The 16,321-nt window shown below is 39.5% G+C and overlaps 1 protein-coding gene across 11 annotated transcripts in view; it reads left to right on the plus strand.

Annotated features, from left to right (window-relative positions):
• Positions 1-16,321, plus strand: part of EVI5 (ecotropic viral integration site 5) — a 281,694-nt gene that overhangs the window by 17,391 nt on the left and 247,982 nt on the right. The window contains exon 2 of one of the 11 annotated variants that reach the window (XM_063799581.1): positions 972-1,089. The exons of the other annotated variants lie outside the window; for them this stretch is intronic. The gene's annotated coding sequence lies outside the window, so the exon portion shown is untranslated. The remainder of the gene's footprint in view (positions 1-971; positions 1,090-16,321) is intronic. 11 annotated transcript variants of the gene reach the window in all.

The raw sequence follows: 16,321 nt of genomic DNA on the forward strand, positions 1-16,321 counted from the left end.
TTGGAAGAATGTAGATTAATTAATTGTTGTTAGAACCTGTTGATTGTGACCCCCTAAGTTTGCTTGCAAAGTGTCATCTCATTTCTCACTAGGTATTGCTATTAGCCTGGTATGTTTATTTTGCATTTTTAGCTGTTTACTTCAAGAGAGCTTTCTCTGCTTGTACTGTTTGCAGTTTATCCTTTTAAGTGGCCAAAACCAATGTGGGTTTAGTGCCTTGTTCATTGTTCTTTGTGCTCATCCAACTCACACAGTTAAACTCTCTGAAAAGTGTTCCCTAAAGTTAGTTAAACTGGCTATTATCTGGGTTTTTGTTGTTGTTTTTGCTATTTAGTGTCTTGTAAGTTTGTTATCAGGAATCCTCTTAAGTAACTGCTAGCTCCTTTGTTCTTGAAAGGGACCTTGATGAGAGATAGGAACAAAACTTGCTTTATTATGGATAATGCTTTTTTTGTTTGTTCATAGGAAAGCCTAAGCACTGAGATAGAAGGAAGGATGGGGATTTTGTCTGAGTTGGTGCTCAAATGATTATTTGCTGTTGTCTTTGGCCTGAATCTTTTGTATGTCAGAAATGAATCCAGTATGCTCATAAATTATGCTAGTGACTTTATCAGAACAGCGTTAGCAGATACTGTATAAAAGTGTAGCTTTAATGATTAATTATATAATATATTTGAATGAAATACATGAGAAAGGTAGAAGAAAAATGTCATATCTTCAGGCATACCAGAAATCAGGATAGTTTGGAAAACTGAGCATAATTTGATGGTGAAAGGACCTTGAAGTAAATTGAAAATGAATTTTGGGGATAAGTCATGAATAATGTAATATCTTTGAATACAGTAGTCCTCCCTTATCTGCAGTTTTACTTAACTGTGGTCAATTACAGTCTGAAAATATTAAATGGAAAATTCCAGAAATAATTTGTAAGTTTTTTTTTGTTTTTGTTTTTTTTTTTTTTTTGGAGACAGGGTCTTGCTCTGTTGCCCAGACTGTAGTGCAGTGGGGTGATCATGGCTTACTGCAACCTTGACCTCCTGGGCTCAAGCAATCCTCCCACCTCAGCCTCCTGAGTAGCTGGGATTACAGGTATGTGCTGCCACACCTGGCTAATTAAAAAAATTTTTTTTCTCATAGAGATGGGGTCTTGTTATGTTGTCCAGGCTAGTCTCGAATTCCTGGGCTTCAGTGATCCTCCTGCCTCAGGCTCCCAAAGTGTTGGGATTACAGGCGTCAGCCACTGCACCTGACCAATTTAATGAGTTTTGATAAAGTTATACACCTATGTGAATCATTCCTATTGTGGTTGCTGTAGTTAATCCCCATTGTTGTGATTTTTTTGTTTTGTTTTCAGAGATGAGGTCTTGCCCTGTTTCCCAGGCTGGAGTGCAGTAGTGTGATCATAGCTCAGTGCAGCCTTGAGCTCCTGGGCTCAAGCGATCTTCCTGCCTCAGCTTTCTAAGTAGTGGGGACAACAGGGTTTGTGCCACCGCACTTGGCTAATTTTTGGGGGTCTTGCTCTGTTGCCCAGTCTGGAGTTGTGATATCTTTTACCATAGATTAGTTTTTCTTGTTCTTGAACTTCACATAAGTAGAATAACAGTGTGTTTTCTTTTGTGTCTGCTTCTTTTGGTCAAAATAATGTTTTTGAAATTCATCCGTGATCTTGTACATATCAGTAGTTCTTTTTAATCCATGCATATTAATACATTGTATGAATATAATACAGTTTATTTGTCATGTCTCCTATTTGGCTATTATGAATAAAGTAGCTATGAAGTTTTTTTTTTTTTTTTTTTTTTTGAGACAGCCTGTTGCTCAGGCTGGAGTGCAATGGCACGATCTCGGCTCACTGCAACCTCTGCCTCCTGGGTTCAAGAGATTCTCCTGGCTCAGCCTCCCGAGTGCTGGGATTACAGGCATGTGCCACCACATCCGGCTAATTTTGCATTTTTAGTAGAGATGGGGTTTCTCCATGTTGGTCAGGCTGGTCTTGAACTCCTGACCTCAGGTGATCTGCCCACCTCGGGCTCCCAAAGTGCTGGGATTACAAGTGTGAGCCACCATGCCTGGCCCTTTTTTTTTTTTTTTTAAGATGGGGTTTCGCTCGTGTCGCCCAGGCTGGAGTGCAATGGTGCAATCTCGGCTCAGTACAACCTCCACCTCCCAGGTTCAAGTGATTCTCCTGCCTCAGCCTCCCGAGTAGCTGGGATTACAGGTGCCTGACACCATGCCTAGCTAATTTTTGTATTTTTAGTAGAGACAGGGTTTCACCATCTTTGGCAGGCTGGTCTTGAACTCCTCCTGTCCTCAGGTGATCCACCTGCCTCGCCCTCCCAAAGTGCTGGGATTACAGGCATGAGCTACTGCACCCGGCCGCTATGAAGTTTTGGCTGTGAGTCTTTTTGTAGACATACACTTTCATTTATTTTGGATAAATGAATAGTGGTGGAATTACTGAGTTGTAGGGAAGATGTATGTTTAACTTTAGAAGACAATGCTAAACAATTTTCCCCAAGAAATTACACCATTTTACATTCCACTCTGCCATCTATAAAAGATCTAGTTGAGTGACAAATCAGAATTGAGTTTTAGAAAGATTATTCTGGTACAGTGGGCAGGCCGGGTGTGGTGGCTCACGCCTGTAATTCCAGCTCTTTGGGAGGCCGAGGTGGGCAGATCACAAGGTCAGGAGTTTGAGACCAGCCTGATCAACATGGTGAAACCCCGTTTCTACTAAAAATAAAAAATTAGCTGGGCGTGGTGGTGTGCGCCTGTAATCCCAGTTACTCAGGAGGGTGAGGCAGGAGAATTGCTTGAACCCGGGAGGCGGAGGTTGCAGTGAGCTGAGATTGCACCATTGCACTCTAGCCTGGGCGACAGAGCGAGACTCTGTCTCAAAAAAAATAATAAAAAGAATATTCTAGTACAGTGGGGTATAAGACTTGGAATAGGTAAAATACACAGTAAAGTAATACACTTGAAAATTGATGTATTCCGGGCAGGCGTGGTGGCACATGCCTGTAATCCCAGCTACTTGGGAGGCTGAGGCAGGAGAATTGCTCGAACCTTGGGAGGTGGAGATTGTGGTGAGCCGAGATCGCGCCACTGCACTCCAGCCTGGGTGACAGAGGGAGACTCCGTCTCAAAAAAAAAAAGAAAAGAAAATTGATATATTCCTTATCCAAGGAATTGGTAGGGAGGTAGATAAGCTTATGGATTCTAGCGCTGTAAGGACATGGAATCCTTAGACTTGATATATGGGGTGAGGATAAGGTAGGGATCAGGTGACCCCTATGTATCTGTTATAGGCTGCTGGATGTTGGTATGACAATAGAGTGAACACTGTGGAGGAAAAGATTTAAAGGGAAGGAGTGATGAGTTCCATTTTGTTTGTAAGTAGTAATTGGGAGTAAAGGAAGTATGAGATATCTCTGGGAGTGTGTGTAGGAAGGATGGAATGGAATTGGAATGTTGGGGACCAGTAACATTTAAGAAATGAGCTGATGAAGAGTCTGCATAAGAACAAAAGGAGTAGCCACTATAAAAGGAAACCAAGGAAAGTGATTTAACAGAAGTTAAAAGAATAGAACTTTGAAGAGGGAGGAAGGGGCTGGAATGTTGTTAGTGTGAGTAAAAATACAGACTTCTTGCCAGGCGCTGTGGATCTCTCCTGTAATCCCAGTACTTTGGGAGGCTGAGGTGGGTGGATCACCTGAGGTCAGGAGTTCAAGACTAGCCTGGGCAACATGGTGAAACCCTGTCACTACTAAAAATACAAAAATTAGCCGGGAGTGGTGTCAGGTGCCTGTAATCCCAGCTACTTGGGAGGCTGAGGCAGGAGAATCACTTGAACCCAGGAGGCGGAGGTTGCAGTGAACCGGGATCGGGCCATTGCATTCCAGTTTGGGTGGCAGATCGAAAAAACAAACAAACAAAAAAACCCAGACTTTTGGAGGTTTCTTTTTCTTTTTTTTGAGATGGAGTCCCGCTCTGTTCGCCCAGGCTGGAGTTCAGTGGCGCGATTTCGGCTCACTGCAACCTCCACCTCCCGGGTTCACGCCATTCTCCTGCCTCAGCCTCCCAAGTAGCTGGGACTACAGGCACCTGCCACCACGCCCGGCTTATTTTTGGTATTTTTAGTAGAATCAGGGTTTCACCGTGTTAGCCAGGATGGTCTTGATCTCCTGACCTCGTGATCAGCCCGCCTTGGCCTCCCAAAGTGCTGGGATTACAGGCGTGAGCCACCTCGCCTGGCCAGTTTCTTTTTATATCTGTTAAAACTTGTAGTATTATGTTACTTGTCCCAGTAGTTATACTTTATGGAATAAATCCTAGAGAAACGTACACATGTGGAGAAATGTCTTTAACATATATTAATAATAGTAAAAAATCGGAAGCACTCCAAGTATCCATCAATAGAGGATTGGTTAAATCAAGTATAGTACATTTATATTTATATGATGGAATGCTATACAGCTGATGGAGTATGGTGTCTATACTGTGTTACTTTCCTGTGCGGCTGTAACAAATTAGTACAAACTTAGTGACTTAAAACAAATTAGTCTCTCACAGTTCTGAAGGTCAGAGTTCAAAATGTTTCACTGGGTTAAAGTCAAGACTGTAGCAGGGCTGGTTTCTTCTGGAGGCTCTGGGGGAGAATCTTCTCCAGCTTCTCGAGCTGCGTTCCTTGTATTCCTTACTTTGCATTCCTTGTCTCCATCCTCCATCTTCAAACCCAGCAGCATAGCATCTTCAAATTTTTTTCTGTTTGTGCCTTCACATTGTTTTCTCTCTCATAAAGACTTTTGTGATTATATCAGGCACAACCCAGATAATTCAAGATAACCTCCCTTCTCATGATCTTTTTTTTGTTGTTGTTGAGATGGGAGTCTCACTCTGTCACCCAGGCTGGAGTGCAGTGGTGCCATCTCGGCTCACTGCAAGCTCTGCCTCTCGGGTTCATGCCATTCTCCTGCCTCAGCCTCCTGAGTAGCTGGGAGTACAGATGCCCACCACCACACCCGGCTAACTTTTTATATATTTTTTTTGTAGAGACGAGGTTTCACCATGTTACCCAGGATGGTCTTGATCTGACCTTGTGATCTGCCTGCCTCGGCCTCCCAAAGTGCTGGGATTACAGGCGTGAGCCACTGCGCCCAGCCTACCTCAAGATCTTTAACTTAATCATAGCTGCAAAGCACCCTCTGCCGTATAAGATAACATAGTCACAGGTTCCAGGTATTAGGATGTGGAGCTCTTTGCCTGGGGCAGGTAGGGTGGCAGGGGGCGTGAGAGGAGGGAGGGAATTAATCTTCGTACCACAAATACTGACAAGGACAGAAGATCAAAGTACTTTAAGTAAAATAAATTGTCAAGGAAATATGTAAAATTTTCTAATTTTGTAAAATTTAAAACATTACATATATACCTAAATGTCATATGTATTATTAGAAAAGAAATCTTGATGAATATATACCATATTGTTAACTGTGACTGTCTTTGATAGTGAGATTACAGAGTACTTGGACTTCCATTTTCTTCTGTGATATTTGGGTTCTTAACATGTATTTTCTAATCAGAAAAATCAGAATAAAAGGAGAGAATGGTACTGGGGCGTATGTTGCAGAGAGATCAAGTTAAGATAAGGACTGTCAAGTGTTTACTTGATTTAGCAACAAAGAGATTCTTGGTAAGTAACCTCGGTTAAGTGTGGTTTCAGAAAAATGGCAGAATAGAATTTGCAATGAAAAAGTGGGAGGTGAGAAAGGAAAGAGTGAAAAGCTAAACATTTTTTGTAGTTGCTTAGCTATGGGGAAGGGAGAATACAGTGAGACACAGGGTACTTAGGGGGATGTAAGATTCAGCGAGATTTTGTTTTTGTTTTGTTTTTTTGAGACAGGGTCTTGCCCTGTCGCCCGAGCTGGAGTGCGGTGGTGCGTTCATGGCTCACTGCAGTCTTGATCTACTGGGCTCAAGCAGTCCTCTCACCTCAGCCTCCTGAGTAGCTGGGACTACAGGCATGTGCTGCCACACCCGGCTACTTTTTGTATTTTTTGTAGAGATGGGGCTTCATCTTGTTGCCCAGACTGGTCTTAAACTCCTGGGATCAAGCAGTCCACCTGCCTTGGCCTCCCAAAGTCCTGGGATTACAGGTGTCAGTCAGTCACCACGCCCAGCCAAGATTTTTAAATATGGCAGAGGAGCAGGTTTAAAAATTGAGAGCAGAAACTGGGAAGAAGGGAGCAATCACCTGAGCTCTAGGAGAGTCTAAAGAGCATAAGCTCTGACGGAAGTCTTCTGACTTTAGACAGAACACCTACTTGCCTATGGCAGGTGAGAACTAGAAAGGTGTGGATGTGTTGGAGTTGAGTATGTAACACTTTAGATTCCTTTAATATTATCAGATTTTAAAAAACCTCTTGCAGTCCTAAATGCTTTTTTGGCGTCTTCTGAAAGTCTTTTATTGTGTAGCTGTGTATCTTTAGTCTTGCTTATGTACTCTCATTGTATTGACTTGTCCCAGAAATGTCTGATTGTTTCTGTAACCTAGTATATGGAGCTCAGGGAATTAAGACCTTAGTTTTCTATTATAGTGCAGCATTTTGAGGATTTTTTTTTCCTGTTATATTTGAAACTAACCATTGCATAAAAAATTTGCTTATATGAGTTCTCTTTTTTTTTTTTGAGATAGGGTCTTGCTCTGTTGCCCAGGTTGGAGTGCAGTGGTGTGATCTTGGCTCACTGCAACCTCCGCCTCCGAGGTTCAAGTGATTCTCTTTCCTCAGCTTCCCAAGTAGCTGGGATTACAGGCGTTTGCCACCATGCCTAGCTAATTTTTGTATTTTTAGTAGAGACAGGGTTTCGCCACATTGGCCAGGCTGGTCTCGAACTCCTGGCCTCGAGTGATTCACCCGCCTTGGCCTCCCAAGGTGCTGGGATTACAGGCGTGAACCACCGTGCTCTGTCAAAAAATCTGCTTATTTGAGTCTGTATAAATTTCCTGGAATGTTACAACAGTAAAGCATTAGAATTATTGCTTAATTCAAGGAAACCAAGGTTCAAAGAGCTTAAATAACTTGTCAGAGCCATACATCTTGTTAATAGAACATGGTGCTTTACCTGGTGAGATGCTGAAGACCTTTAAAAAATTATTTTATTGATATTTAGTATATTTGTGCCAGGATTCCCTGATTTTTCACATGTATCTTTTTCCAGTTTTGATTAAGAGAACATTTTTTCCACCTCATAATTTCATCACTCTTTTCTTTTACGTATATAGTAGTTCCCCCTTATCCTCGGGAGATACATTCCAAGACTACTAGTGATACCTGAAACTGTGGATGGGACCAAATCCTATGCGTAGCATGTATTTACCTGATCATACCTACCTATGATGGAGTTTTATTTATAAATTAGGCACAGTAACAGAGTAAAGACAACAATTAATAATTATTACTAGTCAAATATTATTAAGTAAAATAAGGATTACTTGAGCACAAGCACTGTCATACAGCAACAATAGTGGATCTGATAAATGAGATGCCTACTAAGTAACTAACAGGTGGATAGCATATACAGTATGGATACACTGGGCAAAGTGATGGTTCATGTCCCAGGTGGAACAGGGCAGATGGCATATAATTTAGAATTGATGAATTGGATTTTTTTTTTTTTTTTTGAGAGGGAGTCTTGCTCTGTCTCCCAGGCTGGAGTGCAGTGGTGTGATATCAGCTCACTGCAACCTCCGCCTCCACAGGTTCCAGTGATTGTCCTGCCTCAGCCTCCCGAGTAGCTGGGATTACAGGTGTGTGCCACCATGCCCAGCTAATTTTTGTATTTTCAGTAGGGACAGGGTTTCACCATTTTGGCCAGGCTGTTCTCAAACTCCTGACCTCAAGTGATCCGCCTGCTTTGGCCTCCCAAAGTGCTGGGATTATAGGCTTGAATCACTGCGCCTGGCCGAGAATTAATGAATTGTTTATTTCTGGAATTTTCCATGTAATATTTTTGGACCAGGTTGATGGCAGGTAGCTGAAACCACGGAGAGTGAAACCTCAGATAAGGAGGAACTACTGTGCCTGTGTAGTTAAAGTAACTAAAATGGCTAGCATTAAAATAGAGTTTTTAGGCCTTTGCTATGATCTAGGCACTATTTACCCTTTTGGAGGATTATATTGAGATTCTTATTGACATTTTAGGATTTTTCAAAACAGTGGTAATTCATTATTTCACATTGGGCAGGGAATGATAGTGCTGTTGAGCATACTTAACATAGTGCTCGATATATTGTGTATACTGAAATTTAAAATTCATATAATATATGCTATATTTTAAGAGTTACTTGTTCTGAATTTGTATTTTTAAGGACTAGCATGAAACATAAGGAAACAGGTATTTTAATACCTTTGCTGCTGTCAAGAAAAAATTGTGTGTGGATATCCTTTTTTTAAAAAAACAAAATGAAACAAAACAATTTTGTGTTTGTGGCATTGGAAGGTTGAGGTTAGGGAATAGGCTTAGCTCCTCACTTGCGAGCTTGAACAGCTTAGGTATAACAATTTTAGGTGCAGCTTAAATAATCAAATTTCAGTTTTCCAGTGTTCTTATTCAATATATTTTATTAATTATTATTATTATTATTATTATTATTTTGCAGGGCCTTGCTCTGTCACCCAGCCTGGAGTGGAGTGGCATGATCATAGCTCACTGTAAACTTGAACTCTTGGGCTCAAGTAATCCCAAGTGTCAGACTTCTGACACTTGGGCAGACTCCTGAGTAGCCAGGACTACAGGCACATGCCACCATGCCTGGCTAGTTTTTAAAAGATTTTTTTGTGGATATGAGATCTCAATATGTTACCCAGGCTGATCTCGAGCTTGCAGCCTGAAGCGACCCTCCCGCCTTGGCTTCCCAAAGTGTTAGGATTACAGGCATGAACCACCATGCCCCGCCCTTTCCCCCCAGTTTTAATACAAAAGAATTTGTGAGGAAGTCAGTAATTTGGTAATACAGCAAAGTGGTTCATGTAATAATAATTCCTTCTCTATGAAGGAAGACAACTTTAGGTTTGGTAGGGAATACAGCAAAATTCTGTGTTGAAAAGAATTTGATTATAAAAAGAATTGATGCCTGGGAAATAAAGTGGCATGGTGTAGTAGAGCATGGGTTTTGTTTCGTGTCTTTGTTGTTTATAACTTTTCTGGGTCTTTTTTTTTTTAATCAGAAAAATACGTGTCTTGATATTTACTGTGTAAAGTTGGTCATGAGGAGTGGAAATAATAGCATGTAGTGCCTATAACAGTACTTGCTATATGTTTTGGTGGTCAATATAAATAGCAGCTATATTAATTTTGTGATTATGATATTAAAGGAAGGCTAAATGCATAAAGCAGCCGGTCTTGGTGGCTCACGCCCGTAATCCCAGCACTTTGAGAGGCTGAGGTGGGAGGATCACTTGAGCCTAGGAGTTCAAGACCAGCCTGGGCAACATGGTGAGACCCTGTCTCTATTAAAAAAAAAAAAAAAGAAGGAAAAAAAATGCAGAAACCTCAGATGAAATTGAAGATATATATAAGGAATGTCTGGTAGCAGAATTGATTTCAATTTTGTTGAATTACCAAATGGTTAAGTATATTACCAAAATTACCTATATGACAGTTTTCTCATGTTAATATGGAGGATTATATTGTACGCCTCATAAAACTGATGTATGTGCTTAAAAATATTAATTATTCTATTTGTTGGATGATTTAGGTTGGCCTAGTAGCAGAAAAGGTCCTGGGTTTGTATAATTCTTTTATAGATTGTGTTTACCGAAGCATATAACATTAAATAAGACATAATTTTTTGGCATGTAGGAAACTTATTTCAGATACACAGACCATGGTAATTTTCGTTATTTGTAACAAATAAATTGTAATTTGTTATTTATAGTTTTAAGGTCATTATTTCTTCATAAGAAATAAGTATAACCTAGCAATGACTATACTGGACAAATTAACTTGAAAAATCTTTTAATACTAGGTAGTAGATTAAATGGCTGGTTAAAGTATTTCATTAATTATTTTTGAATGAAGTTGCACTTGTATAGTTCAAAAGGTTTCAAATGCCAAATAAATCCTAATTCTTCAAGGTAATTGCATGCTGTATCTTGTACAGTTTTGGGTATCTTGAAATAAGTTTGGTAATCAGTATCACCAGCTGCTAACTCTGGTTTTATTGAGTCTAAGGATATGGCTGGTATTTTTCGTTACATTGGACCAGGGAGAGGAAGTTTAAGTGTTCTGTCTCAGAGTAGAAACGGAATTATGGAAAGAATTCTTGCCACACCTGTGGTCTACTATCATTTTAAATATTCCTAGATTAACAAACATTGAAAATGCTAAAACTGAGTAATACTTCATTTATTCACGTGAAATGTCTTGATGAGATAACACAAAAATATCAGCTGTACTCAGATGTTTTGAACTGTTGCAAAAATGAGTGTAGGTATGTGTGGTAACTTTGTATGTAGCTTAAGATATTTCTGAGCTGTTTAGCTGATTTAGGGGGTTTTATTTAGCTGGAGAGCAGTGCATGTGGTACTATTTAGTAAAGTTCTCTAGCAGTGAATATAAATATGTATTTGCAGCTAAAACACAAACTCATACTACTGGAGCATTAAATATAAAAAAATTAACCACAAACCTGACATTTTATATTTAGATTTTTTTTTAAACTTAAGCCCTGTAACCAACTTAGATTAGTTTGGTGTTTCTCTTACCCTTCGTAAACTTCCATTTGCCTCTGATTTAGGCATGTAATTATGATGTGGTAGCCATTGGATGCTTTTTCTCTATTAATTTTCTCTCATTTTCTCTTCTTTTCTTCCTTTCTTTAGAAACTGTTGCTTATAGTTTATGAAGTTGGAAGGTTTCCTTTCATGTAAATTTTATTTATTTATTTTTTAAGAGACTCCCTCTGTCACCTAGGCTGGAGTGGAGTGTCACAATCATAGCTCACTACAGCCTCAAACTCTTGGCCTCAAGTGATTCTCACTCCTGGGCCTCCTAAAGTGCTGGGATTCCAGGTGTGAGCCACCATGTCCAGCCCCAAATGTTTAAATTAAATTAATTAATTTAGTTTTAAAGACAGAGTCTTGTTCTTTCACCCAGGCCAGAGTGTAGTGGCATGATCATAGCTCATTGCAGCGTCAAACTCCAGGGTGCCAGTGATTCTCCTGCGTCAGCCTCCCAAGTAGCTGGGACTACAGGCACACACCACCATGCCCAGCTAATTTGGCCTCCGAAAGCACTAGGATTACAGGTGTGAGCCACCGTGCCTGCCTCAAAATGTTAATTTTAAAATCAGGAAAATTTCCGATGTTTCTGTTAGGGTTTATAGGGTTTATATTTAATATAAAAATTATCAAAATTGTTATTGATATTCTTGAGACCTTTAAACATTTATATTTTATATATGTATTTATTTATTTGAGACAAAGTCTCACTCTGCTGCCCAGGCCAAGTGCAGTGGTGTGATCATGGCTCACTGCAGTCTTGACCTCCCAGGCTTAAGCAGTCCTCCCACCTCAGCTTCTCAAGTAGCTGGGACCACAGGCATGTGCCACTACACTTGGCTACTTTTTAATTTATTTGTAGAGACAAGGGCTTCCTATTTTGCCCAGGCTGGTCTCGAACTCCTGGACTCAAGGGATTGATCCTCCTACCTTGGCCTTCAAGGTGCTGGGATTACAGGTGTGAGCCACCATGCACAGCCCCTTTTTTTTATTTTTACAGATTTAGGGGTACAAGTGCAGTTTTCACTACATGGTTATATTGTGTAGTGGTGAGGTCTGGACTTTTAGTGTAGCCATCACCTGGATAGTGTATATTGTACCCAGTAAATAACTTCTCCTTCCTTACCTGCCTCCCACCCTCCCACTCTGAGACCTTTTAAAAAATACTGGTTTTACTACATCGATGTAGCAGAAAAAGATTGAGTATAGTCTATAATAGGCTGTTTTCAGAGGAGTTGGGAATTTTCATGTGGTATGTTGATAATTTCATTTTCAAATATAATTTCTGCCTTAATATTTTAGTTAATAGAATTTCTTAAATAGGTAATAAGATTAGTTTTAGGCAGGCAATAAAATCCTCAGGGTCATGACGTATTCTGATATGCTATGTTTTGACTTTTATGTTCTACAGTTAGTTTTAGCTTACCTTCTTAGCAGTAATTTATAGTTGTCAGAACATTTAGGGCTGAATGTTTAGTATCTTGGCTCTATCATTTATTAATTAGCTAAGGGATCTTGGGTAAGTTGTTTAACCTCTATAAGCTTCAGTAAAATCTATCTCAGGGTTATGGTGAAGATTAAATAAGATAATGAATCTAAAGTCTTGTCACAGTGCCTGGCTCATAATAAAACATATAGTAAATGATGGTGGTAGCAGCAGCAGTAATGTGTCATTGTGTACATGTTTTGCATTCCTGAAATTTAGCTGTAAGGCAGGAAGGATCAGAGAGAGATAGAAATATGTTATATGCCTACAGATAATATTAACTTGGAGAAACATGCCATATAGACATCTAAGAAAAGATAATTGTCGTGTTACCATTATTTCCTCTTTTTTCCCTTTTTCTGTAATTCCTACTCTTGTGTTTTTTTATTTCTTCTGAAGCCAGTGCTCTGTGTATCTTTGCAGCTTCCATCTCTCTCTGATAGTTGTTAGCTTAAATAAGTGAAAGACATAACTTGAAATTCTTCTTTTTGGATATGTTTTAAAACCTATATTCCATTTTAATATCAAGTATTTTGATAATACTTATAATATGCAAGACATTGCATGGGCGTTTATTCCCATTTACAGAATTGGAACAACAATTCTTATAACCTGTTAAAAGATTGAAGATAGGTATTACATTTGTACTAGTCTTAAATCCTACTGTAATAAGATATTTGTACCAACCTTAAATCTTACTGGAACTAAGCCATTTGTGATAGCACACATCTGTAGTCCAAGCTACTTGGGAGACTGAGGCGGGAGCATTACTAGAGCCCAGGAGTTTGAGACCAACCTGGGCAATATAGCAAGACACCATTTCTTAAAAAAATCTTACTGGAACTGGTGTAAATATTATTTTTGACTCTCCACATATTAATTCAGTTGTATATCAGGTTTTTTATGGGCTCAGAGTTTCTAACTCCTTGAAAACTCCTTAAAGTGGGAGACATAACGATGTATGCAGGTACAAATTAATGACCTTTTATATTTGCATTGATACAGCATTTTGAAATTTGAGCAAACATTTTAGGATGTACTTCTCAGTTTGATATATTGCTATTTATTTTGGAGGCAAATAAGAAAAGAACTGTGGATGCATTTGGCGTTACAAATACTTAGACAAATACCCACTAAAAAAAATCGTGCTATAAGTCTGCACACTCTGGTTTGTAATTTTGTTTAAGCAAAGTTGCAGTTTAAATAATGATCCCTGAGATATAATTACCTGTCATTCACCTACCTGCCAATTTCCCCGAGTGTATGGTTTCTATAAAACTTACTATGAAACTTGAGGTACTTGTAATAGTCAATTTGAGACTAAAAATATAAATAATTTAAAAAAATGACATAGGTGGTAGAGCTTAGAGGTCTGTAGAAATTACCTATTCATTAATTCTTTTTTTTTTTTTTTTTTTGAGATGGAGCCTCGCTGTGTTGCCCGGGCTGGAGTGCAATGGTGCTATCTTGGCTCACTGCAGGCTCGGCCTCCCGGGTTCATGCCATTCTCCTGCCTCAGCCTTCTGAGTAGCTGGGACTACAGGCGCCCACCACTACGCCCGTTTAATTTTTTGGATTTTTTTAGTAGAGATGGGGTTTCACCGTATTAGCCAGGATGGTCTCGATCTCCTGACTTCGTGATCTGCCCGCCTCGGCCTCCCAAAGTGCTGGGATTACAGGCGTGAGCCACTGCGCCCGGCCTATTCATTAATTCTTTATGCCACCTTTTTTTTTTTTTTTTTTTTTGAGACGGAGTCTCAGTCTTCGCCCAGGCTGGAGTGCTGTGGCGCGATCTTGCGTCACTGCAACCTCCGCCTCCTGGGTTCAAGCAATTCTCCTGCCTTAGCGTCTCAAGAAGCTGGGATTACAGGTGTGTGCCACCACACCCAGCTAATTTTTTTGTATTTTTAGTAGAGACAGGGTTTTACCATGTTGGCCAGGCTGGTCTCGAACTCCTGACCTCAAGTGATCCTCCCGCCTCAGCCTCCCAGTGTGCTGGGATTACAAGCATGAGCCACTGTGCCCCGCTTCTTTTAGCCAACTTTTGTTGTTTAGTGTATACTAGCTGCTGTGCTCGTCATTATGGAGGGAAGACTAGTACCCTCTCTTATTCAGAACAGGAAAAAAGAAAAAAAGATGCTTTTAGGCTCCAGGTCAGCTCCCTTCTCAGCTGTGCTGCTAACCTGCAATCCTGACCTCAGTAATGATCTCCTGATATCTTCAGCATTGTGTTGCTCTCTCCCTTTTATTTCCTTACTTTGTATCTTTTCAGATTAGAACATATTTTTCTTGTCATGACAAAGGACTCTCCAAAAATTAATTTCCCCTCATTTATGCAAAATAAAACATATTTAACAAAATTTGGAAAACGAAGTATAAATAATATTAAAAATCACAAAGTTAATGTCTTATATTGAATTTTATTGTGGTAATTGCTTTTGGCAGTTTCTGTTACTTCTGTTCTCTTTATAGTTTAGCCAGAGCAAACTATTAAAACTCACTTTGGTACTTGTATGCTCATGTTTATAGCAGCATGATTCCCAAGAGTCAAAAGGTGGAAATAACCCAAATGTCCCTCAGCATAGAGATGAATGCATAGACAAAATGTATGTGGGGGGGGGGTATTTGTATATGTATGAATATGAATATTATTTAGCCACAAAAAGGAATGAGGTTCTGATACATGCTACAACATGGATGAACCTTGAAAACATTATGCTAAGTAAAATAAGCCAGACAGAAAAGGCTAGTTTTACATATAATCATATAAGTATGATCCCACCTATATGATATATATAGAATAGGCAAATTCATAGAGTCAGAAAGTAGATTAGAGTTTACCCAGGGATGCAAGAAAGGGAAATGGATATAGTATTTCTGTTGGGGATGATGAAAAAGTTTTGGAAAGAATGCTGATGGTTGCACAAGATTGTGAATGTATTAAATGCCATGAATCATACATTTAAAAATAATGAGAATGGCAAATTTTATATGTTTTACTATAAACATACTTTTAAAAAAAGTCTATTTGAAACCGTTAAGGACTTGTAGCTAGTTCACAGTTTTACTTCTGAGTGAGGCTTAGGTGTCTCTCTATATATTGTTCATGCTCCATCATTTTTTCAAAAAAAGTACTGATTATGTGAGTGGTGAGTTTGTTGACAATTAAATTTTCTTCTTGGTTTTCTTTTTTTCCATAAATAATGGATCACTTATAATGAAAACATTTACACATAAGAATTACTTTTTTTTCTTTTTGAGATGGGATCTCACTGTTGCTCAGGCTGGAGTACAGCGGCATGATCTCGGCTCACTGTAACCTCTGCCCCCTGAGCTCAAGCAGTTCTCCCTCCTCAGCCTCCTAAGTATCTGGAACGCACGCCACCACACCCGGCTAAGTTTTTGTATTTTCGGTAGAGATGGGGTTTCACCATGTTGCCCAGGCTGGTCTGAGCTCAAGTGATCTGCCTGCTTGGGCCTCCCAAAGTGTTGGGATTACAGGCGTGAGCCACTGCGCCCAGCTAAGAATTACTTTAAAAATAAAATTACATTAGACAGTATTTGTCTTCTTCAGGCTGCTGTCTAGTGTCTTTTTTTTTCTATCTGCTCTTGATCATCTTTCACCTTTTTTTTTTGATGCGTAGGTCTCATTCCTTAATTATGAGTTTTATGTAACCATATTGGAGATAATTAGAAAAAAGAGAAAGAACTCTCTCTGACCCCAAATTTAGTATTCTGACATAACCTTTATTTTAATTTTGATGTATTTTCTTCATGTCTCTGCCTATATCTTTGATCTAATTTGAATATATGTGTAATTTGAGTTCTTTTTTCACTTTTTGTTGCATTAACATTTTGCATGTGGTCTGCCTGATTGTTGTCTTAACCAGATTTTTTTTTTTTTTTTTTTTTGTGAGACAGGGTCTTGCCCTGTCACCCAGGCTGGAGTGCAGTGGCTGAATAATGGCTCACTGCAGCCTCTGACCTCGTAGACTCAATCAATAGTCCTGCCTCAGGCTCCTGAGTAGCTGGGACCACAGGTGTGCGCCACTAT

The sequence above is a fragment of the Pan troglodytes genome, chromosome 1, assembly GCF_028858775.2.
Source record: "Pan troglodytes isolate AG18354 chromosome 1, NHGRI_mPanTro3-v2.0_pri, whole genome shotgun sequence".
NCBI lineage: Eukaryota > Metazoa > Chordata > Mammalia > Primates > Hominidae > Pan > Pan troglodytes.